The sequence below is a fragment of the Hipposideros armiger genome, unplaced genomic scaffold (assembly GCF_001890085.2).
Source record: "Hipposideros armiger isolate ML-2016 unplaced genomic scaffold, ASM189008v1 scaffold_361, whole genome shotgun sequence".
NCBI lineage: Eukaryota > Metazoa > Chordata > Mammalia > Chiroptera > Hipposideridae > Hipposideros > Hipposideros armiger.
Window position 1 is genome coordinate 1199466 of NW_017731711.1, and position 25595 is coordinate 1225060.

Genomic DNA, 25595 nt, shown 5'->3' on the forward strand with positions numbered 1-25595 from the left:
AAATAAAGGAGAAGGTGATCCTGATGAGAGGCACTCATGTGAATGGTTCAGTGGAGGGGTCCATGTAGGAGGCAGGAAGATCTCATGGACCAGGTAGGATTTTCCTCAACTCACAACGGAGACTCCCAACATTAGTTGTGTAGAGCAGAAGGAGGAGGGTGATCAAAGAATGCCTATGTCATTGTCCCCAACCTTCCTCACCAAGACAGAGTTTCAACTGTCCCTCTACCTCCACTATTTATGCTGCACTTGGAGCCACTCCATCTGGCAGCTCTCAGGGGACAGAGGCCTGGGTTTTGAGGAACATCTGTGGATGCTTAATAGACAGCAGAGGTGGGGTGGATTTGCGCTTCTCCATACTGGGGTTTGGACTTTCCCTCATTCCCCTTATCCCAGCGAGCTGGTCCAGTTCCAGTACTGACAGTGCTGTGTAGAAACTTACTACTCAGTGTGGTCCAAAGACCAATAACAACTTTGCCTTGTTAGAAAAAGAGCACCTCCAGCCCAAGGCCTGTCGAATCAGAATCTGCATTTTAACCAGAGCCCCAGGCAAGTTGTATGCATACTAAAGTGTGAAAATCACTTTTATAACTGGTTTCCAAATCTTGGAGAGCTGAGAGAGAGAGTCTATGTGCAAATGCTGGGCACCCAGGTCCCTCCTGAGGCTAACTGAATGAGAACCTCCAGAAATGGAGTCTTGGTATCTGGGTTTTTTAAATGTGTAATTTTAAAAATTAGAAGCAAATGTGATAATCAATCAGGATTGGAAGCCATTGCTTTAAGGGAGAGCCCAGGTGTAGCCTAGACACTAGGACTCATAGGATCACCAACTAGCACCAAATTGTACCAACTGTGAGAAAAAAAAAATGTGTTGGGCCCAAATTTTTACAGAGACCCTCAGAAGTCATCCAAGTTTCCTATAGTCCTAGGAGTGCTCTTTGTGGGACTTGGAGAGATATTTTTCTTATGTGTAAATTGGGCATATTAAAGTATTTACCTCAAGAAGTTGTTACACACACACATACACAAAACTCTTCAAGTCTTTCTAATGTTGAAAAACTGGACACGGTTGCTGATTCTACCTGGAATGGTCTTCCACAGGTACCCACCTGACTCACCATGGTACTCCTTCAGCTGTCTGCTCAAACATCATCTCATGCTGGTAGGCTTTCCCAGACTTTCCCACATAAACTAGCACAATGTGCCACTACCATCATCACGCTCTTTATGTGTACTGTGATTTTTTATTCTTCTTCATAACATTTGTCCTTACTTGATATTTCAGATATTTATTTGATAACTATCCCCTTCAACTAAAATTTAAAGTCTATGTGAAGCTTTGTCTTTCTTTTCACTGTTATATCACCATTGCTAGGACAGTGGCAAGAAAGCACACAGTTGATATCAATAAATATTTATTGGATGATTGAATTAATACATGCACTGTAATGCTAGTATTCCTTGACTCCACAAGTATTTCTGAATAAAAGCTAATGGGGCTTATCAATACCCTACCCACGCATTGTCTTCTATGTGAAGTTTTCCTGACAAACTTCTCCTGACCCAAAAAGAACTAATGACCCCCTCCTTTGTGCTTCCTGTGTATTACATATATTCTTTTGTCCTATTACTCATTACTCAGCATATCTTTTTCAGCTTCTCTATAGACTCAAGAGCTCCTCAAGAGGAAGAACCATTTCTAACTCATCTTTGTGCCAGTCATCCTAGTGTTTGTTGAATGAAAAATGAGTGAATTTTTTCATCATGAAAGATGTGCTCATACACGTATTCAACAAAAGGATCTTTCTGATTCCAGAGTTGTAGCTGAGTGAGACTGGAAAAAAAAAGAAAGAGAAAACACATCTTCTTTAAGAGGTGTTGGCTTCCGTTCCTGAATTCACAATCTTAGATCACATCTCTCCATCAAGATCAAAGTGAAAGCCTATTGCCTTAATCATGAAGAGTGATGCCAGCAAGCTTAGAGCAGGGCAGCAAGGTCCAGAATCAAAGAGAAGCCAGTGGAATGGTCCCCAGAGCAATATTGTGGCCTCGAAGTCACCAGGACAAGGTGGCCAGCTGCATCAGCCTTTCAGAAGACCTACTGTTCAGTCTGCTAGGAGAAGCATGCAAAGCACATTTATTTCTAAGTGTCCAAGCTGCTGTGCTGAATAATAAAGAAAAGAAGGAGAAAGGAGACAGAGAATACAATTGCTCTGTGACTATTAAGCTCTTCAGTCCTCACGCCTACGGTCACCAAGCTATTCTTACCTAGGACTCTCTTAGGCCCAGGAAGACGGCTTTTGAGGGGGGCTGCACATTTGGGGAAGATGGTACAGTGTACCTTCACCTTCAAACATTCTTGATTATCAATCCAAGCCTGATATGTCAGCATTTGGAAGGATTGATGAAAATCTACTTTATGCTGTTTTAAAATTTGACTTTACCATATCTTTTTACCTAAAAAAAAAAAAAATAGGGTTTACCCTCCTTTATAAAAAAGTTTTTGCTTTTAATATATTGAAAAAGAATTTTGCATTCTTACTAAAAGGTTTATATTTAAGTAGATTGTCTCTGTCTCAAATAAGATGAAACTAGTTTCCTTGATTTTTTTCATACAGTTGCCACTTACTGAGTACCGGGTGCTAGACATCTCTGTAAGCACAGACAAAGTGAGGTTCCTTCTTAGTGGGGAAGACATTCTAATGCAGAAAAGTAAAGATCTGCCAATACAGCTGTGACGGAGAATCTAAGGCTGGTAAAAATTAAGGAAAGACATGCACATCAGATAGTCATTAATTCCAAAAGGCACCCAATTACTGGGCTTCTGTTATTTACCTACTTGCCACATATAAACATTTTCTATCTGGTCATCACTAAACATGTCCCAAGTACACATCACAGAACGAACAAGCTTGGCATCTGAGTAGGGAAATACACCCTCTGCCCTGATTTCTTGCGAATGAGCTGATGAACACACAGTTGCTGTTCCCCGTTTAATTAATTCTGATGGGCTATTGATTTACCACAACTGTTTGTCCTAATAATGAGCTCCAAAATTAAAACGGCTGCAACCCACTTAGACAGCTGCCACAGAAAATAAGTATTTGAAAATGCTCTTGGTCAAGGCAGTGGGGTAGACATGGCTGTAGTTCAGCAGCAAATTTACAAGATTATGTCACATGAGTTTTATTTTTCCGTTGCAAGCATAGTTAACATACCAGCAGTGATGACCACAACAACCATTACTAGCTGTAGAGTTAAGGCTGCTACTTCCTATCAGTACCGTGAAGATAAACATGCATCCTGAAGTGTGCTAATCGTGGAGTCGATATAGCAACAGGCATCGAACAATTTAGGTCAGTTCCTTGCAATGTTTAATTAGACTAATATATCTGTTTGCAATTAATAGCAGATGTGACAAGCTAATATGTCCATGTACAGACAAATTAACCTCTGCCCATCAGCTGTTAGGATCTGTGAGAAAGCTGCCATGTTTTGCTTCTATCCATCTGAGTCTAAATAAAACTGCAGGGTAATTATAAACATAGATGTTAATAGAATATACGCTGCACGTGAAGTACTATCACATGAAATTGTTTTTCAGGCAGGCCGTCAGACTTTAACCACAATAAAAGTGAACATCCATGTTACCCTTTACATTTTACAAAATATGGTCACATAGATTATGTTTTTATTTCCCTGGTATTAGAAATGATTCTGTAATTTTTCAAGTATTGCAAAAGATCTATCTGCTCCTAATGCAGTTAAGGCTTAAGTCATTTAAATTTGGTTATCCTCAAAATAAGGATTTCTATATTATAGCTGGAAGCAATGCCCACTTCCCTACATCAATTAATTGTCATTACCTAATTCTGAAGAGAGAACTCAGGGGACAAGGCAAAATTTCACAAGGCAAGATTTTTGAAAGACAGGGATTCCGGGTGCTAGTTTTGTTTGGTTGGGAACAAGTTCAGGGCCAGGACACGACTGCTCATCATTGCCACTCCTCCCGGCTTTCCTTCAGAAAAGCCGGGGACCTGCCTGATCCTAGGGGTGAAATACCTAGATTGTTCCAGAGCTGAGCCATCTAGCATTTGGGGTAAAAGAAGAATTTGGTCTTGATTCTTGGTCTCTGAATATCTGGCAGGGATCCCAAAGTGGTTGCAAGGTTTGCAAATTACCATCTCTCCGGGGTCAGAAAAGCTCTTAAAGATGAGATATCAAGAAGTCAAACTTCCCTTCCCACCCTGTGAGCTGAAGCCAGCTCCCACAATCCTCCCAGCATCGCTCATGCTCCTGGCCTATGTTTACTGTGCCAGTGACCCCAGAATTTAATAGGAAACTGGCGACGGCATTTAGTAGGGAAATGCCCTGTTATGTGTCCACAGAACCCAATGACATACTCCCACTCCTTTGTACAGTGTTGACATGGACAGGTCTTGAAAAATCAACCATGTAGAAGTAGTACATGGCAAGTGATTTTGACATTGGAAACCCCCACAAGTTAAAACTACTGCCAAGTAAAGAAGCCCAGCTTGAGACATCAAAAACTTCAGAGGGATATGGGAACTGGGTGAATGTGAAAAGGATAAAGCCCCTGGGATGATTTAGTCTCAAGAAGAGAAAGAAATGGGTCACTTAATGTCTCTTTAAATATAGGAAGGATTATTATTCAGAAGCTGTATCCAGACGTATGAACATTTCTCTACTGAGGATAAAACAGGAAACAATGGGCTTTAGCTAGAGAAGGAAAGGATATATATGTATAAAGAGGGGCTTCCTGACACTTGTGGTTATAAAGCATTGTAATGGGATACTAGAAAGGCTGTCAAATCCACTTCCCCACAGAATTTTAAGAACACGACAGACACCTCTTGGTAAAAATGGTTTAGATAAAACCTCCCTAGAGATTGAGGGATGGATCAGATGACTTCTCAAGGGCCCTTTCAGCCCTATGTGTTTATCATTTTAAAACTGGACGACAACACTTTTTCAGATAAGCCTTATCTGGTAAACTAACAGCTATATCATTTCTTCTCCCCACCCCTCAAGCGCTGTCCAATCTTATTTTCTGTTTATACCTTGCTTTGCTGATGCCTACTTGACACCTGCTCTTTGGATATTGTGCTCACACTATTGTGGCATGTGGTAAGGCACACAGATACTATCAAAGATGGATGGGACATTTGCAAGGACAGAGAAAAGACGGTTTAGTAGAGTGCATAAAGGAACTGTGGGCTCCCCACACTTGGAAACATAACCTCTAATAAAGCAAGTCCTCTCTTAACAATTGCTTATAGGGACTGAAAACTCAGTTCAAGACATCAAAATATTTTGCTTTCATGGGGTAAACCTTATGTCATATCACATATGGTTTGATTTCCTTCAGACTTGGTGTTCCCTTGAAGTCACATATCTCATTTACTTACATTGTCATCTTGAGTGGCTTGTGCTGGAGGAGACCCAAGGTGGCCGTTGGAGTCCTCTGTAACACGAGGCAAACTTGAGAGCACGTGAATGATGCTTCACAATATGAAGGACTCTTCTGAAACCCTGCACTTTTCCAGTTTCAGATGATTGCTTGTCTTCACTAATTCAGAGTTTAACAAATGCATGTTGGCTTCCCAGGACATACCCTAGTAAGAGAAGGTTGAAAATGAAGAGTCTGAGATTTACAAGGCCAAGAAATTAGTTTAGGTCACTTGAGAATTATTCAAAGTCATTTGAAAAATAATTCAATATCTAAACTAATTGCCAGCAGGAGAAACTGAGCTATGTCAAGTAGAACCAACAAAACCATCAGCTTTAAATTTAAAGAAAATCATAGATGCAAGATGCATAGTACTTCCATGGACAGCAATGCATGCAAATAAAGAAACCAATTCATAAAATAAATGACACTTTTACTTATATAGTAGTAGGTAAAATCTTCAGTCCATACATTCATACATGCAAGAAATGCCTTTTTTAAAATCTTGATTAAATTTATTTTGAGTCTTCCTCACCCCCATTTGGGAGGGTGTGGGAAACAAAATCACAGGCTATTCCACATTTCCTCCTGTATTTCCTTGGAAGACCATGAGTTCCAGGATACTTGTGGGATGTTAAAGCATCAGTTGGGAGTGTCTAGTCCTCAGTATTATTTACTATCTATAATGGCATCTACCAATATGTCTGCCATCCCATCTTGTCTTTGGTCACTAGTTGCTGCATGTCACTACTGCATCCTCCTTGTCCCGGCTACAAAGATTCTTCAGGTGTCAGTTGCCTCCCTACTACTTTTCTCCCTTCTTTGTGGCCCCATTATACTGGGGACCTAGAATAACTTCAGGTCCCTTCGTGTAGACAGGACCAGCTACGTAATTTTGGGGACCCAGTGCAGAATGAAAATGCTGGCCCCTTGTTCAAAAATTATTAAGAGTTTTAGGAGGGCAACAGGAGAACATTAACCCAAGCATGAGTCCCTTTGTGACTGCACAGGTCACTCACTCAGGAAGCTGGCCCTGTGTACAGACACCCTGCTCCTTCTGCCACACACCATGCTGGATGTCAGCAATAACAAGCTACGTCTTCCTAAGCAAAGCATAGAGCCCTCTTGAGTTCTCAGTAACTCAAACCTTCTGGCCACCAGAACTTAACTGGGGATGGAAGTGGTTGATAAACAGGACACAAGGCCCCTTTTGTCAGGCCCATGGAACCCAGGTCACCTTCTTTCTCTTTCTCATCTTTCTCCTTCCACACAAACAAATCTGTAGACTCTATCAAGTCTGGGAGTGCGACAGTCTTGGCTCTTATCTATTCTTCCTAAGATGTATTTATTGGGGGGTCGGGATCTGCTTATGTCCTGAAACGTTTAGGGCTTAGACTTTGGAAACTAAACTAAATAAACTAAAAGAGCAGGCTATCTTAATTCAAAGGCCTTTTCTTCAATAATATTATATCTGCCATTTGCTATGGAGCCTATTTTGAAACACAAAAGCTCTGTTTTGACTCCCTTTCTCTCTTTCTGTTGTGATATCCCTTTCTGAGGTGAACAAGCAAATAAATACTCTAGTTGCTGATGAATGAGGAAAGAGCTAATAGGTAACAGAAATTGGTAATAGTGGTGGGGGGTGGGGGGATGGACAACTATTGGTCCTCCACGATTGGTCCTCCCAATAGGAGAGTTTACATACATTGACCAAGGTCACACAACTAATGAAGTGGTGGAGCTGGGATTTCAGCCTGTGTGGTTTGGCTCCAGAGTCATATATTAATCATAGTGCCATGCTGCCTCTTATAGTAAGCACTAATATGTCACAGCTTCAGTATTTACCATGATGATAAAGCAGCAATAATTGATCCGTTCCCTTCCCCAGAAACAAAAGCATATACAGACCATAAATAAATATTTTAAGTTACAAAAAAGAAGTTTTGCTTAGTTTGACATTTACTAGCGTGTTCCTGATCTATAACAAAAGGTTAAAACAATAATAGAAAGTAGTGACCAATAGGTGTTAACACAGGTTGTCTCATTTCTTTTCCAACAGAGGCAGGCAAATCACAGAGTAACACTGATAGTAGGCATAGGCCATTACATTCAAAGAAGGTCCTGAGCATAGGTTTTTTTTTCAGTTACTTTTATAGAAGTCTAGCAGTAATATTCAGGCTTCATGATCTTTCAAGCCACAAGCCTTCGAGAAGAATCTCCCAACAAGAAGGTGATATTCAGAGAATGACTTCCAAATATAAACATATCTAGGCCACTCCAGGGGCATAGTGATGTGATAGAATATGAGCTGTCCTGGCTTTATCACGCCCTACCTGTGTGACCGTAAGATGAGACACTTAGCTCCCCCGAGCTTTAGGGGTAATATCTACTACACAAGACGCTGAATACAAGCACCTATATCAATGCCAGAAATTGTAAATGTTCAACTCATAATAGTTGCATTTCTTTTTCCCACTTCTTAGATTCAGGTAGTAACACCACCAATGTACATTTTTAGCTAACACTTACACACTGTTTTTTATGTGTCAATCACTATTCAAAGCACTTAACGTCTAGTAACTCATTAAATCATTACAACAATCCCATAAAGTACATATCATCATTTTCCTCATTTTGCAGATGGGGAGACTGAAGCACTGAAAGGTTAGGTACTGTGCCCCAGGTCACACAGTTAGAAAAGAACCTAGACAGGCTAGTTCCAAAATCTGCTGTCTTAAAGCATCTAATAAATCATTGTGTGTTTGATATGTGGCCTTTGATTTTTAGGTGACTTTTTATCCTCCTTATCTTTAAAGCAATGTATATTACTACTAAATAAAATTACAGAGAACATTTCAGTAATCTTAGTGTGGGTTGCCCTTCTTAAGCAAGACAAGGAAGCTATAACCTACAAAGTAAAAGATAGACTAACTACATAAAATATTAAAAAAAACTTCTGGGTAATCATAAGCCAATTTATAAGACAAATGGAAAACTTGCATCATAAATAATACTCAAAGGGTTAAAATCCATAATATATAAGTAGCTTAAAAAGTTAATAAAAAAAGATAATTTAATGAAAATATGGGTAAATAATATGAAAAGGTGGTCACAAAAAGGGAAACAAATGACTAGTGTATACGAAAATATGCTCAATCTCATTAACAACCAAGAAATGATAATAAAATAATAATGAGATACCACTTTTTGCCTATTGGATTGTCAAAGAGAGGAGAAATATCCAAAATAGAAAATGTATAAGCAAAAAAATATTCTCATATGATATTGTAGAAGTATAAACTACAATAGCATTTTTGGAAAGAAACTTGGCAATACTTATGAAAATTTAAAATATATATACTCTTTGATATAGCAATCTACTTCTAGGGATCTAATCTACAGGAATATTGTGCGTGCACCCAAAGTTATATGCACAGGATGTTCACTGCAACATTACTGATAACAGTAAAAAAAAAATTAAATCAAAATTCAACAAAAAGGACTGGCAAAATAAAGATAAATTAAATAATACCTCACAGAAAAAAAATTTTACACCATGTGATTATCTATTTGATCCAAAACCATTGTTAAAAGACTTTTCTTCCCCTCCACCCACCCCATTAAATTCCTCTGTGAAAAATTCAATTTTCCATATGCATGTGGGTCTATTTCTGAATTCTTTACTCTCTTTCAATGATCTTTATGTCTCTATCTTTTCACCAATATCAATTTATTGTGATATGTGTAGCTTCATAATAAGTCTTGAAATCAAGAAGTGTAAGTCCCCTATCTTTGTTCTTTTTAAAATTTATTTTGGTTTTTGTAGGTCCTTTATATTTCCATATACCTTTTAGTATCAGCTTGTCAATTTCTACCCAAAATCCTGCTGGAATTTTGACTGGGGTTGTATTGTATCCATAGATCAATTTGGAGAGAACTGCCATCTTAACAACATTAAGTCTTCCAATCCATAAACCACAAAGCTTTTAAACAGTATTGCTTATATATGTAACTCAAGTTTCCTCAGACTTAACTTGTATAACCTATGCATGCAAATTCATTCATTAATTCACTCCTTTAACAAAAGGGAGCATTTGAGGCTCCCTCCTTTCTAGGTGCTTGAGATACAGCATTAAACAAAGAGATAAATTCTTTGCTCTCTTGGAGTTTATAGGGTAACCTTAATGATAGTTATAATACAACCCTAATTCCTTTCCTTCTACCTGCTGAAGGCCTTTGGCCCTTATGTATTTCTGGGAGCCCTCAGGGAATGTCCTACCTGTGATCAGAAACAAAGCCTGGCAGCCACATAAGAACATCCGCAAGGTACCACTGTCCAGTATTTGCTTGCTTCACAGTTCAGTCCATGTTCTGCCACGATTAAGCCTGTCAGCTGCAAGAACTCCAGCCCAGGGACTGTGTTTAAGGTCACTTTTTTTGCCCAGCAGAACAGTGAGAGAGAGAGCTAAGTATTTTTGCATCTGTGTCTGAGGTACATGTTAACTTCATCCCTAGGTAACAGATAAGAAAACTAAGGCTTAGAGATGTTAAGTGGCTTAGCTGAAGTCACACAGGCAGTAAGTAACAGAACCTGGATTCAAATTCAGATACAATTAATTTAAGTCCAGTTAACCTCTCCACACTACATTGCTGCCTTAACAACCTTGTAGATACAAGGGCATAACCTCAGAGCCTTGTAGAAAACACACATTTGTAAATTAAGTTGTTATCTGCCTGCTGGGAAAGAAGCCAGTAGGTGCTCTCTACCTTGTTGCCAAGAGTCCTAGGAGGACTCACACAGAATAGGTCCTGTTACAGGAAGGATCCCCATCAAGCTTCCTTAGATGGCCTTCAGGGGGAGTCAGGAACCTTCTGAAATTATATGCAAAAGTTTTTGTGTACTCATATGTATATATGTACATTTTCTGGTGCACAGGTATGCAGTTTGTATCTGTTTCCTAAAATGGTACTACCCCTGCCCCAAAGTTATAATACAAGCTACTGTCCTACTGACAAAGCCTACCCTTAGGCCACCCTTCTTGGGACAAGCAATCTAATTAATCAACAAGTATTCACTTATTGAGCACAGTCAGGGAAAGTCATGGTCAGCATCTACTACCTACTAAGGAAGCAACAGAAAATATGAGAGAGAGAGAGAGAGAGAGAGAGAGAGAGAGAGAGAGAGAGAGAGAGTTGTTGAGGGGAGAGGGAACATCTCGGGGTCCTTAGGGAAGACTTTAAGGAGGCAGGACGGGAATTGAAATTTGAAGGATGAATGTTTCAGGATTTGCTCTCAGGTATAAACAAGAATGACAACGCTTTGCTCCTGGGGCCGGGTTCTGTACCAGTGGGTAATCAGGCAGCTGTGGCCACTAGATGATTGTTAAACGCAACTTAGCTGTGGTCCTATTGGGTCATCAGCATTCAGCTAGTACCATAAGATAAAGGGGAAAAGGAAAGCTGCATTGAAAAGAAGATAAAAAGAACACAGCACGCAGAAACTAAAATGCCTTGAGTCTATTTGCTGACTCAAACCCACTAATCGATGTTTCTGACTCTGTTGAGCTAACATAGGACATAATATACATCCAGATCAGTAGTAGCACACACAGTTTGCCATAATCTGGCCATGGAAAAGAAAGTCATTTGAATGACATCATTAAGTTGTTTGGCTAAAGGAGCTGCTCACCAGTCTACATCTCAACTGCCAAATCTGAGTCACCCTCTGGTCTGTAATCTGAATTCCATTCTGTACACATACTGAATGCGTTGTTTCATTCCAGAATCAAGCAGGCATACTTGATATTTAAAGCAGGTTATCTATTTTTAGTTTGTTGCTGAACATCTGTCGGCCTTTCTCCTTAATAGTCTGCTCAATAGACGAGAAGGAGAAAAGCAGTATAAAATCATTTCGTTGTTCAATACCATGATTAGTTTTCTCAAGTTGACAGCCAGCCTTAACAAGATTCTCCTCTTCAGGAAAGGTTCTTTTGATGGATGGTGTCCCTGTGGCTCTAAACCAAATAGCAGAAGCAAGAAGGAGGTGAATTCTATAGTTGGAGAGAGTCTTTTTCCTGCTAACTCAGGTGTAATTGATAAAACCCCGTACCTTACATAGCCCCAAAGTGCAAGTCCAAGAGAAAGGACAGGCCTGGTTTTTTTTGTTTTCTTTTAACTGAGCTATTCCTGGTTCTGCCCCTTCTGAGCCTGTACTTGGTTACAAATAATAACCTGGGGCCATCAATCAAGTTTAATATTTCACAGTATATTTTGGAAGAAAAAAAATTCTCCAAAATCTCAATTAAAAACAAAAACGAAATGGCATGCTGCCTACTCAAACAAAGAGACGGAGCACTGGTTGAGAAATTCAGAGATTCAGGTAGGTAGATGGTTGACGAACTGTAAAAATCTCATTACCCAACAAATCATCCCAGGATATGTCCTGTTTTTTCTCATGCACGAACCTGGAAAGAACTAAGCCTGGATAAAACTCAAATTTCTTTAAAAAAATATGCCATACTCTTGTTGATGGGGTGAAGCATTTCTTTCTTTGCAAATAGGCCCTTTAGCCTTTGTGTTACCTGATCAGAATCAGTAACAACCTCCCTTTCGGGGCTGTTAAGGTGGGCTGAGTGGACATGTCTTTGAGAGGAAATGCGAGAGACAGTGGGAAGCCCACCAAAGATGTCAGCCTGACAAGATTTCATTTAGGATTTTGATGACATGAGTCAGAGGCTGAAAACAGAGTTTTGAAAATAGGAGGGAAAGAAACCCTCTTCATTCCCAACCATGTATTTATACTTATATATAAAAATATATTCACACATTTACATATCTTATATGTAAATTTTATTTTTATTTATACTCATTTATACCCATTAGATCTACAGTTGAAACTGTTTCACAGTATAACATCTGAAAGGTTCTCATCATGAGTATGAGGACATTGAAGCTTTAGGAAACAGAAGAAATGCTTCCTGTAATTTTGTATTTGAAAATGAACATGAATTTAAAGACAAAATTTCAACAAAACTAATCACAACAAGATTTTAAAAACTTAAAATTTGAAACAGAAAAACAAACCACGCTTAAGTATCTTAATAATTTCAGCACAGGCCTAACCAAGCATGGGATGTAAACAGTTATTAAAAGGTATTTGTGACTAGGTTATCTCACATAAGGATGCCTCACACCATGGTTTCTGGGGGTAAACAGTTAATGAGATGGCTGCACACACTGGACAATCCCACCCTATCACATTTCAGGGAGCTTCTACAGAATGCCTACCATGTGCCAAAAAGTATTCTATCCATTGGAAATGTAAAGCTGTGTGATGGGTGTACCTCTGCTTCATCACTACAGAGCATCCTCAGTCACTGAGTGTGGTCTTTTCTCCTACAGAGTGAGGCAAGCCCTGCCTTCTCCAACCTCCAAAGCTCATAATCAGAGCACATCTTCTGCTAAGATGTAAAATTCTAAAAGCAAGCACACCTTATCTTCATCAAAACTTATTTCAATTAAATAAGTTTAGAGTAACAAGTGATGTCACCAATACAAAATGGAACACTATTAGCAGAAACCATGCTTACTCTGACATCCTATGTGCAGTATCCATTTCGACTATCTTCTGATTTTAATCCCCTTGTGCTTTCTTTGTAAAATGTTTTTACATTTTGACACACGCCTTAATGAGAACTACTATTGTTTGCCACCTTCAGAGCTTTGGACCAGGCACATAAATATACTGTCTCATTTAACCTCACAACCACCACTTATAGTAAGTACTATCATAACCATTTATTTGCATTAAAAAAAAAAGCGGCACTGAGGCCACAAGAGTATAAGTAATGTGACAAAGATCCCCTCGCTAGGAAGTGGGCAATGGGACTGAAACTCTGGTCTAAGTGATTCAAAAACTGGTCCTCCGGCTCTATGCTGCAGTTAGTAACATGTCTCATCTTACTCACGTCTTTCCAAAAGATCCAGATGACTGAGGCACTAGTACCCATTTCTGCCAATTCATATCACTGCTTCCCTCTCAGCCATTCCAGGTAGCCTTTCCTGCCACTAGCCATCCCCCACCATGTCAGCTGTTCCCAGGCTAATTTGAGAGTCCACACAAATAGAAACAGCGGCCAACTAAGTATCTATAATACTAAGCTTAATGGGAGAAAGGAGTTTAATGGGTTGGAAATGCAGATTCTTCAATAAAGTTCTTTTACATTGGTAGTGAGTAAAAGGCAACAAACAAACTTTAAATGGCATGTGACTATTTCACTGGCTCTCAGACTACACTTTCAAGAAAGTTTTAGAATTATTAAATGTTATACCTGACAAAGTCATAAACAGAATTTCCACTAAATAAAATATTTATATGCTGGATGAAAAAAGTCTTTGTCAGGGAGTGGCCAGTTAGCTCAGTTGGTTAGAGCACAGTGCTCATAACACCAAGGGTGCCAGTTCGATCCCCATATGGGCCACTGAGTTGCGCCCTCCACAACTAGATTGAAACAACTACTTGACTTGGAGCTGATGGGTCCTGGAAAAACACAAGTTCCCCAATAAAAAATTTTAAAAAAAAGTCCTTGTCAATAAGTTAGTTAATTGAAAATAGAAAAGGCAAATTGTTTGGGGAGCACACTACGTGCATCTTGACTAACAGGGGTTTTTTAAATGATTATTATAATTGTGAATTCTGTAACATCTCATTGTGGTGCACATTGAGTTAGTTATTAACAATATAATTGGCTATCAATTCTAGTGTTAAAAACATAACTGGTGTTCCTGCAATCAGTTGTTTAGCTCATTCAGCTATTAGCCAAAAGGTTGGTGGTTCGAGCACAATGTAAGGTATAATTCAATCACTCAAGGATTTAAAATTTTCCTGCTGTTCATCACCTGCAGATTTCTTCATGTAAAATTAAGTAAAATTTACCCCCTAGTATTCAGGTCCTATCTACCTCAAGTCTGAGACTTGTCAAGGGCCACCCACCTCCCCAATCCTCTGATACCTGTCAAGGGCCACCCCACTTCCTCAATCTGATTCTCATGGAATATCTGCTGAGATATTAGATTTATACCTGTGTAACATGAATTCCTAAAATAGAGACCTGAGAACCGAGGTTCTGGTGGGATAAAATCTTTTACAGCACTGAGATACCTCTTCCCACCTATAAGAATGGCCAAAATCTGGAACACTTACAACACCAAATGCTGCTAAAGATGTGGAGTAACAGGAACTCTCATTCACTGCTGGTGAGATGCAAAATGGTACAGCTAGTTTGGAACACAGTTTGGTGGTTTCTTGAAAACTGAACATACTCATATGATTCAGCAATAACGGTCTTTGGTATTTACCCTAAGGAATTAAAAATGTATGTCCACACAAAACCATGAACACAGATTTATTTATAATTGCCAAAATTTGGAAGCAACCAAGATGCTCTTCAGCTAGTAAATGAATAAACCAACTGTGGCATATCCAGACAATGGAATACTACTCAGTGCTAAAAATAAATGAGCTAGTAAATCTTGAAAACACATGAAGCAATTTTAAACACATATTATTAAGTGCAAGAGGCCAATCTGAAAAAGCTGTACGATTTCAACTGTATGACATTCTGGAAAAAGAAAAACTATGGAGACAGTAAAAAGATTATGGCTAGGAGGGGAGAAATGAATAGGTGGAACACAGAGGATTTTGATTCTCTCCTTTAAATTATATGTATTTTAATGGTGGATACGTATCATTATGCATTTGTCAAAACCCATAGCATGTACAAGTCCAAAAGTGGACCTTAAGGTAAATATGGACTTCAGGTGAAAATGATGCATCAATATAGGTTCATCGATTACAATAAATATACCACTCTGGTGGGGGTTGTTGATGATGGAGGAGGCTATGCAGCATGTGTGGGTGCAGGGAATATATAAGGGGAATCTCTACCTTCCTCTCAATTTTGCTCTGAACCTAAAACTGCTCTAAAAAATACAACCTTTTAATATATATATATATATATATATGTGTGTGTGTGTGTGTGTATATATATATAAATATATATATGTATATGTATAAAACTGGGTTCTAGACACCTATAGAGAAAAATGTTCCATTTAGATAAAAGACAACAAACGGATCACATTTGATTCATTTAATTTTCTTTTCAGTGGGTAGAAATAACAAACGAACTTAAAGATAGTTCAGTTTTGATGAAATACCCATTTTTTCTTACAACAAAAAAGATAATTATTTTAAATAGAAATGTCATTATTATTTGAATGTATTGATGAGGTTGGATGGGAAGTGAAGTTCTTTAGAAAGCAAAAAAGTTGCATTTGGTACTGAGCAGACATGAAAAGTTGAAAGTATCCTGACTGTATTGGCTATATGTTTATATAGCTAGTAAACATGAACTTCTGTATGGTACAATTACTTACACAAAGGCTGAATTACAAAACAAAGAGATTAATGAAAGGGTATCCAATAATATTCACTTTAACCCAAATCCATATAATTTAAAGGAGAGAATAAAATGCTAGCCTGTTAAAGCTTGCTGTTTTACTTTATAAAAAAAAAAAAGGAAGAAAGAAAAAAAGAGGCTTTAAAATGTTTCTTTTTATCCCCTTCAACTTTCACATCTTTCATTGAAGGAGTTTTTTGGGTTTGGTTTTGTTTTTCATTTTGTCTCTGGTGATATAATCAAAGGACAAATATATGACAAGCCTGATAATTTCAGAGTCTTCATTTCAAACCATTAAAGATGAATTGCATCATTTCCTTTCTAAAGATTGAAGCTCTCCAAAATGAACAGATGAAAGGTCTCAGCTTCCTAGGATACTTGTTCATCCACTTATACAAATAACATATAATAACATGCATTCTAAGACTAGTTATTTTTCCTTTAGTATCTCAAAACAGTATGAATTGATGCAGTCTAGATCAGCTATTAAGCCCCTCCATTGCTTGCCCATCAATAGGTCAGCACCAGAGGTTTAGAGAGCTGCATTACTGAGCCACTGCATTACCAAACAATGATCATCATAGGAAATTAGATTCTCCATCAAAAACAAATTTTTTTGTGTGGCTGAAATTATGATTCTGGGTGCAGGCCTCCAGCTCGAGCATCAACATTGATGCAAAATTGATGAAACTTCCAAGTGAAATTGCATTGTTTGATCTTCACAGCCCTGGAATAACATAGCCTAAAGCTATGGTTTCTGTAAACTTACTTTGCACAAACGACTTAGCCAGTACGGATGTATTGACATAGAGTGCCCATGAATGACATTAGGGCTACTTAGAAAAGAGACAAAATAACAGCAAAAGAATGCAGCAATTGGTTCTGAAAATTACCTTTTTCCAGTGAACTCTCTGAAAAATTACCTTTTTCTGCTGAATCCTACTCAAAAATTACCTTTTCCAACCGAAGCTCTCTCAAAGTGCCTTGATGTTAAGCAATATAGTTTTAAGTTGAAAATGTCACAAGGCCATGAAAAGAAATTGATAGAAAATTTCAGGGTTCCTTGTTGATATTTGAAGCAGCCTGTGGATTTTTGTTCTTTAACACAGATCTGCTCTGCTGTGCTACCACTTTGATTTCTGTATTGCCAAAAACAGCATGTTTCTAGGCTTAATGGCTTCACAGAGAAGAGTATGAAGGTGATTTAGTTATTGCTGCCAAGGTTCTGTTACCAGTAGGAAATTGGTAAACAGATATTTTCAAAATCCTCACCACTTACTTTTAAAAAGGGCAGTAAATAAAATTTTGAAATTTCTCTATCTTTTAAAAAAGAAACTATAATTCTAGTCACTACAGTATTCTTTCAGAAATTATGCACTTGAGGACAGTTTCTTTTTTCCCTGACAGAAGGAATTTTATTTCTTCAGTCAAAGAAGGCAGGAAAGGCATCATGCATCTTGGAAGAAGGATCATTGGATTGGACATCCGAGGACCTGGGTTCTAGCCTTGAGTCTGCCTCTCACAGGGGCATGACCTTGGGCAAGTCCTTGTGGAATAGGGAATGGAGAGGATAATGTCAGAGGTTCTTTCCAGCTCTGACATTCAGTAGTTTCGTCTGAGTCCGGATTTAAAGAAGAAACATGTATCAATGGTTTCTGTTTGTTATTACAGGTGCTGATAAAAGAGAAGTTGTAGAATATTTTTGCTTTGAGGTGTGTGTGTGTGTGTGTGTGTGTGTGTGTGTGTGTGTGTGTGTCCTTTAAAAACCAAAGAAACGCTGCCCAGTGTGAAATGCTCTGGGTATAATCTCTTATAAAGACAGAGGGATGACCTAGGTGGTAGAGCCAGTTACAGTACCTCGGGAAACAATCAGAGTAATTGATAGTTCCAATTACTATCCCTCCCTGTCACGTAGGTGAATTTTTCTTTCTTCTTACCTTTCTTCTTTCTCCTCCTTTCCAGTCTCTTTGCCTATCTGCCTCTTCTCAACCCTCAATTCCCCCTCTCTGTGTCATCTCTTCTCTTTCCCTCTCCTTTCTATTTTCACTTACAAGCCTTTTATTTTCTCCTTAGCACTTGCCAAAAGGATCCTGCTGGTAGAACTCAAGATTATGGATGATAATGGACTGCTACAGTAGAGACATCTTTAATTTACTTCAAATTCATGAAAGAATTAGGATTAGAAGGGCACCAAATGACTGGTTTGGCTAAGTGCTTAATCTCAATATTGACTAAAATCAATATACTGCCAAAGCTGAATAAATTTTGGAATGTGATAAGTCTGAATGTTTATATTTAAAAATTAATTAGATTTAGAATTTTATTAACTATTTTAGTAGTCAAATTTTAAAACTTTGACAGTATAATACAGAAATAATAATTTCATTTTCTTATTGCTAAATTGTCTATGTAGTCTTTATCCTGCATATTTATGATAATAAGTAAATTCTCACTTTCAACTGGCACATTTAATATTTGATTCACTGTTTTATGCAAAACAAAATATAAATTTAAAAACACACTTTTCAGTAGTATATTCTAGAAGAAACTGTACTTATGTTTCATAACTTGAGCAAATCTGTAAAAATATCCTTCAACTAGAGAATATGGTTTGCAGTTAAAAGTAATGATTACAGAAAGATTTTCATTTAAATTTTTGGCCTCCATAGATCCAAACTTATAAGAAATTGTCTTATGAATGCATTATTGTAAAGCCCATTGTTCTGAAATATCATTGAGAATAAAATGGGGGTTAGTGACCTCATTTTTCTCTGTTTTCCTCTTTTCTTCATTTACTTTATAGTTTTGATTTTATCATGGGTGTTGCTGTACATTGATTTTTGAGTTTTCCTCATAAAATTTTGAGATTGAAATGATGATATTCTGTTTCTTTTTCCCTGTGGTAGCTGTAAGAATGCTGTACTATCTGGCAACAGTCAGTGATCTGTGTCTCAGATTTTGGGTTGGAAAATCCTGAATTTGAATCCTGGCTCTGCTACTTGGTGCCTGTGAGTAAGATGTAAAACCTCACTAAACCCCAACATTAATTGTTTTTTTTTTATTTTCAGCATCTTTACAAATATACTTCCTACCTGTGGTAGCAGCCAAATGTCAGTCAATGACTCTAGAAATAAGGCAGAAGAAGAGGAAAGGAGAGAGGCATAGGTTGCTCTTTTAGCAGAGCTTTGTGCTTTAGTATTTGAGAAGGAAATTTCTCTTTAGAGACTAATACCCAAATTTCATTGGGTAAGAGCAAGTCATATGACCACTGCTAACTGCAAGGGGCAAGCTTGGAGTTTTCCAGATCTCTATAATGAAGGCAGGCAGGGGAAAAGGAGTCATAAATGGCTTTTGGAAAGCTAATTCTCAATTTCTGGCACAACTACCCACTACAGTTTGGGAAGGACACAATAAAAGGCCAATTTATCTATCCTACAGGTGAATAAATTGAGAATGAGGCTCTCAGAAAGCAAAAAGCCAACATAAAGTAATGAATTATATAAATACATATATTATATATGTGTATATATATTATATACATATATATTTTTTTCTTATTAGACTTCCCTCAGATCTACCTGGTCTTTTTCTCTTGAATGGGCTATATGAAGAAAGAAATTAACTTTTTTATTATGAGATGTCTTCAAGAACTATTAAGCAAAGGCCATGATATGACAATTTGCAGAGGAACAAATAAAAATATGACAAAACTGTAACTTAATAAAGGACAGAAAATTAAGATACTGACATAATTATTTTTGTTCATAAAATTGCATTTTTATACCTTGCTGATATTATAAATTGGGACAGAAAAGTCTTGAAAATTTCTATCAGTTGAGCAAAGAATTCTATTTCTAGAATTTTAATCTAAGAAAATAAGAATATGTGAAAAGATTTATCCATAAATACCTTTATGGATAAATAAGCATTGCTTATAATAACAAATAATAATAATAATAATAATAGTAATAATAATAATAAAACCTCTATGTCCATCAATAGAAAGTTATTTAAATAAATTGTAGAATGTATTCAAAATTAAATAAACTCTGAATGGATGAATGACATTCTATTTTAATTCATCCCCCCAAGAGGTGATGTATTCTAAAATACTAATTTTTCTTGAAAAACTCATGGACTAAATAAAATTCAATATGTAAAATTTAAATACAGCTCTTGGTGGGATATGGAAGATCATCTGCTGCCCCCACAACACACACACACACACATTACTATGGGAATACAACCTCTGTGGGGAAATTTTGGAATACCTAACTAACAATACTGCAAATATCTTTGCACTTTATGTTTTATCAATTCCACTTCTAGGAATTTACCCTTAAGATACACCTCCAATTACATGAAAATACATAGGCATAAGGTTTTTCATTGCAATAGTCTTTGTAATTGAAAATATTGCACATTTCTAAATGTCCAAACATAGGCTATTGGGTGAATAAACTATAGTATGTATAGATGAAGGAGCACTGTGGAGCTATAAAAAAGAATGAGGAAGCTTTCTATGAACTGATGGAAGCAATTTCCAGGAGATATTTTTAAATGAAAAAAGTAAAGTACCGAACAGCTTATATATATTCTAGCTTTTGGGGGGGGGGAGCAGGGAAGACAGAAAAAATGTAATTTCTGCTTATCTGTACAGTAAAAAAACAAAGGAAGGGTAAACCAGAAAACAATGAAATTAGTTACCTCCAAGAGGTGGGGATGGGATTGAAATGAGGTGAAAAGATAGACGAGGGAGTGACATTTCTCTGAGTACACATTTTGCATAGTTTGACTTCTGGAAACATGTTAATATTTTATGTATTCAACAAATTAAAATGAAATCAGTAAGAATGGGAAGAGGCGAACCCTAAGATCAAAAACAAGTTGGAACAAATGAATCCAATGGTGTTTCAAAGGAATACCATAATCACACTGAAGGTGGGGGTGAGGCAGGGACAGACATGTGACAGGAACACAGGAGTCAGCTTGAAGGGGCACAAACTGGGACGATTTGAACATCAAACTAATTAAATACAGCAATGAATTCTAAACCTTGAGAAAATAGGAATTTATAATCCATACAAGTATTAAATAGATAAATGCAAAATTGGAGGAATGGAGGACTCTTGCTTATAATAGAAGGTCAAATATCAACTAGTAAATGTAGAGATTGTGCCAGAGATGGAGAAGTCAACATTCTGCAACTATCATAGTAAAGACGGCACCAGGAAATAATCATTAATTGATACTAATTCTAGGGGGAAATTTGAGGAGCAGGATAATTTCATGCCCTTAAAGTGAAATCAGAAATCAGAAATACCTTGACCAGATGATCAAAATTCACATCACCAGTGAAAGACAAATGAACATTGTGTGCTTTCAGAGATGATAACCCAAAAGGAAACATCACTTACATAGTATGCCAGCAGAGGACAGCTAAGGTGAATCTGTTCATGCCAAAAAGCATCAGACAGACTCAAAATGAATAATATTCCATTTAAGAGAGGGAAGGGGAAATATATTCTTCAAAAAGTCCATGTCAGTCCTTTCTGGTTACCTAGAGCTCCCCTTTTGAGTCCTCCAGCTGTTTTAATTACCCCACTTGGCTTCTCACTTGTGTGTGTCCACATCTGAGGTCAAACGGCAGGAGCACAGAGAGAGAGAGAGAGAAAGCATCATGTGTTTTCCCCACCTTATTAGGATTACAGCTACACTTACGAGAGAAGAGCTTAATCCATCTCAGAGTTTTGGCTCCTGTGGGTTCCTTGTAGCTAGCCTCTGTTATCACTGCCATAAGATTGCTTGTGGGCTGGAGAGTGAGAGAGCTGGGAAAAAGAGAAAAAGGTAATTTCTGCACTCTCTAATCATTAGGAGTTCCTTTTCCTGCTATTTGATCCAGAACTGGAGGGCTTCTGAAGCTCTCTCTTGTTCTGCTGATGACTACCTCTGGGTTTCAGGCTGCGTTGAGTTCAGACAGGGAGATATCAAAGGGGACAAAAAATGGTAAGATCACCACAGATTACTTGGAATTTCAAATTCTGGTCTGTTCCCCCAATCTACCTGTTGCTGTTTACTTTTCAGAGCTCTAAAATAGCTGCTCCGAGCATTCTGTCCATGTTTTATAGTTGCATCCAAAGGGATAGACACAATAGGGTGTGCTTGTCTCAGTTTACCCAGAACTAGAAGTGCTTAGATGTGTCTTTATATTGATTTTAAATTTAATTCAGTTGTGGTCAGAGAACAAACTCTGTAATATTTCAGTATTTTAAAATTGATTGATCACTCTTTGTGGCCCAACATACAGTCTATCTTGGTAAACATTTAATATGCTCTTGAAAAGAAAATATATTCCAAAGTTGCTCGTTCTATAAATGTCAATTATGTCAAGTTGATTGATTGTGCTACTGATAGTTTTCATACCTTTACTGGTTTTTGTCTGTTTACTTGTCTTATCAATTACTGGAAGAGGGGTATTAAATCTTCAACTAGGATAGAGGATTTGTCTCTTTTTAATTCTTTCATTTTTGCTTTATGTGTTCTGAAGCTAAGTTATTAGGTGGATACATATTTATAATTGTTCTGTCTTCTTGATGTGCTCTTATTACTATAAAATATTTCTCTTTATCTTAATGACATTCCTGTCTTCAAATCTATTTTTCTAATATTTTTATTTGCTTGATACATCTTTTTTCTGTCCTTTTATTTTCTTCCTATTTGTTTCTTTTTATTTAAAGTGTGTCTCTTGTCGACAGCATATATTTCCATCTTGCTTTTTTATCTAGTTTGACAATGTTCTTTTATTTGGAGTGCTTAAACCATTTATATTTAAAATAGCTATTGATGGAGTCAATGGAATTATAATAGATAAGTATGATATAGGGGGTGGGAGGGCAGTAGATGGGGGAGGGAGGTTGTTTCTGTGTGAAGAGTGAAAACGATAACTATTGCATTGTTCTGTACACCTGAAACTAACAATAAAAAATAAAAATAACAAAAAAATAAAATAGCTATTGATGTGGTTGGATTTAGTTCAACCATTATATTGTATGTTTTCTATTTGTCTCATCTGTTTTGTTCTTTATTCTTCCTTTCTTATTCTTCCAGTTAATTCAAATATACTTTAGTATCCCATTTTAAGATACTGCTTTCCATTTTTAGGGTACAAATTGATTGTCACAAGATTTGGCCCGCTTCAATAATCTGTCATTAACTGTCTTTTTAGCTTCATGTTCTGTTAGCCTTTCCTGGTCCTCCCGCTGCCCTCTATATTTTGTCCACTTTAAACTTGTCATTATACCATGTTATAACTTTCTCTGGTTATTCCATGCCTTCTAGATATACTAATACAAAAACAGATGAAAATATTAAAAGTAAATCTCTAGCCACTGCAGCTGGCATGATGCATCTGGTAATATAACAAAGGCAGCAAATATGGAGTAAGGATTTTAAATATTTTAACCTCTTCCAGCCTCATCTTATTTACTCCCAAATGTTAATGGGAAGGTATTCTTGCATTACACAGTTTTTTGCAGTGTGCATAAAGGAAAAACATACGTCTAGTACTACATGAATTAGTGTAATAATAAATAAAAGTAGAAACAGCTAGTTAAGCCTTTAGAAATTCAGTTGATTAAAGCTTTGTACCTTCAAATGCAAGTTTTGATCATGAAGAGAACCTGAATTTCTCTGTATTTAATATATTAGCCATAATACAAGGTAGTGGTCAATTTGAGGTGAATTCATGTGACTCAATAGAGCACATAGAAGAAGAGAATTGCCAAGGACGAGACAGCTGAAGAAGCAATAATAACCTAGATATGTCCAACACAGTGAACAGGTTAGGGGAAGAAGCAAATTGTGATTACAGCATTCCTTAATTATAGCTCAGTTTCTACATCTATATTTATATCCCTATATTCACTTAACCACATATTAAATTGTGTGTAATTCTTTCCACAGTGTGTGTTGTGATATTCTCAACTCATATTTTTTTTTTTAGTTTTCTAAAGTCTCAAGTGAAAAGAATCATCTCAGGTATTGTTAAAATGAAACATCTAAATCAAGTTGTCTGAATTTTTAATGAATTCAAGATCATATTATTCAGCCTGGATAGATAAGTTTACTTCATCCTGTACAGAATAATAAGTAGAGAAGATATATTCTTATTTAAGTGTTTGCACATTATATTTCCTAATGGTGCTTTCACTATCTAGCCAGCCTTTTCTCCACTTCTATGGTTACATAGCCTCTTTTCATTTTCAAAATCCACCTTTAGATTATTGTCTATGTTAGGCCATTCACAGATAGCATTGAGTAATCTGTTATTCTTTTTCCATGCTTCCACAGGTAAGTGTTCTTACCACTGTTAAAACAGATTGCCTGTTTTTGGTCTATTCCACCTCCACCCCCCAATCTATGAACACTCCCACATTTATTGCCTTGCAGAGAAAATGGAGACAAAGAAGAGAGAAAAGGCAGATAAAGGGGAGAGAGAAATACTGTATTTTGTTCAGTTAAAAATAAACTTTGTTCACATTTTAACAACTCTGAAATACGGCTGTATCTTGCAATCTTTGTGTCTCTTACAGTCAAAGATCTAGTTGCAATCACGATGTAGTTGTTATTGCCTGCATGTGCATGATCTTGTCCATTTCAAGTAGCATACCTAAACAACTGCACACCCATTTGAAGCCCATTTTTCAAAGGAATACAAGTCATGGTTGTATGAAAATATTTGTTGTAACTTTCTGGTACATGGAAAAAAGGTTAGCATCAAAACTTGTAGAACTTGTGCCAGCAAGCTTGGAAGAAAATCCCAGAGACCAAAATAGAAAATTATTTTTAAAAATTCTGTATCACCAATGCTCTTGAGAGAATATTATAATTTTTTAAGTTAAAAAGGAACTTAGGTAAGTCTAGCCCACATATAAAACTATGTAAAAACTTTAAGAATATCTTAGTCAGTTTATTCACTTATATTTTCCTCTTTGGGTCCTCACTAGAATAATATCAGATATTTAAAAAAATCACATATTATATTAAAGAGCTCTGTCACGAAACATAGATAAATCTTCTATACATCAAGAAGACTGTTTAGTTGACATAATTTTTTAATTCTTACAATCAATGACAAGATAGATTAATTGAAATATGTAAATAGTACGTCTCAGAAGTATTGGCTAACAGAGTTAATGCTAACAGGAATTTTGCAAAATTATCTATAATATCTGGGACCCTTCCATGTTTCACAGTCAATTTAGACAAGCTTTGTTAACTAGGGAAAATCCTCCTAAATAAAATCATTTCTATTATTTTCAATACCAAATTTTATTAAACCAAGAAGGGAGTCAGGAAATAACCTGATTTTTCAAAGAATGGATAAATGTTCTATAAATTAAAAAAAATCTCAGGATCAGCTAACATTGTTGAATTATCAAGAGGAAGCATGACAGCTAAGTGTCCTATTCTGCAGTGTATAATGTGCACTTTTTTGCCCAAATTTGTGAGGAAAAAATAAGGATGTGCATTATACATGAGTAGTAGTACTAATTCCATATCTATATTAATGTTTTTAATTCTCTTATTTATGCTTATGAGTTAAAAGTGTAACTCTAGGGCCGGCCGAGTGGCGCGATGGTTAAGAACTCGCTTGGGATGCCAGA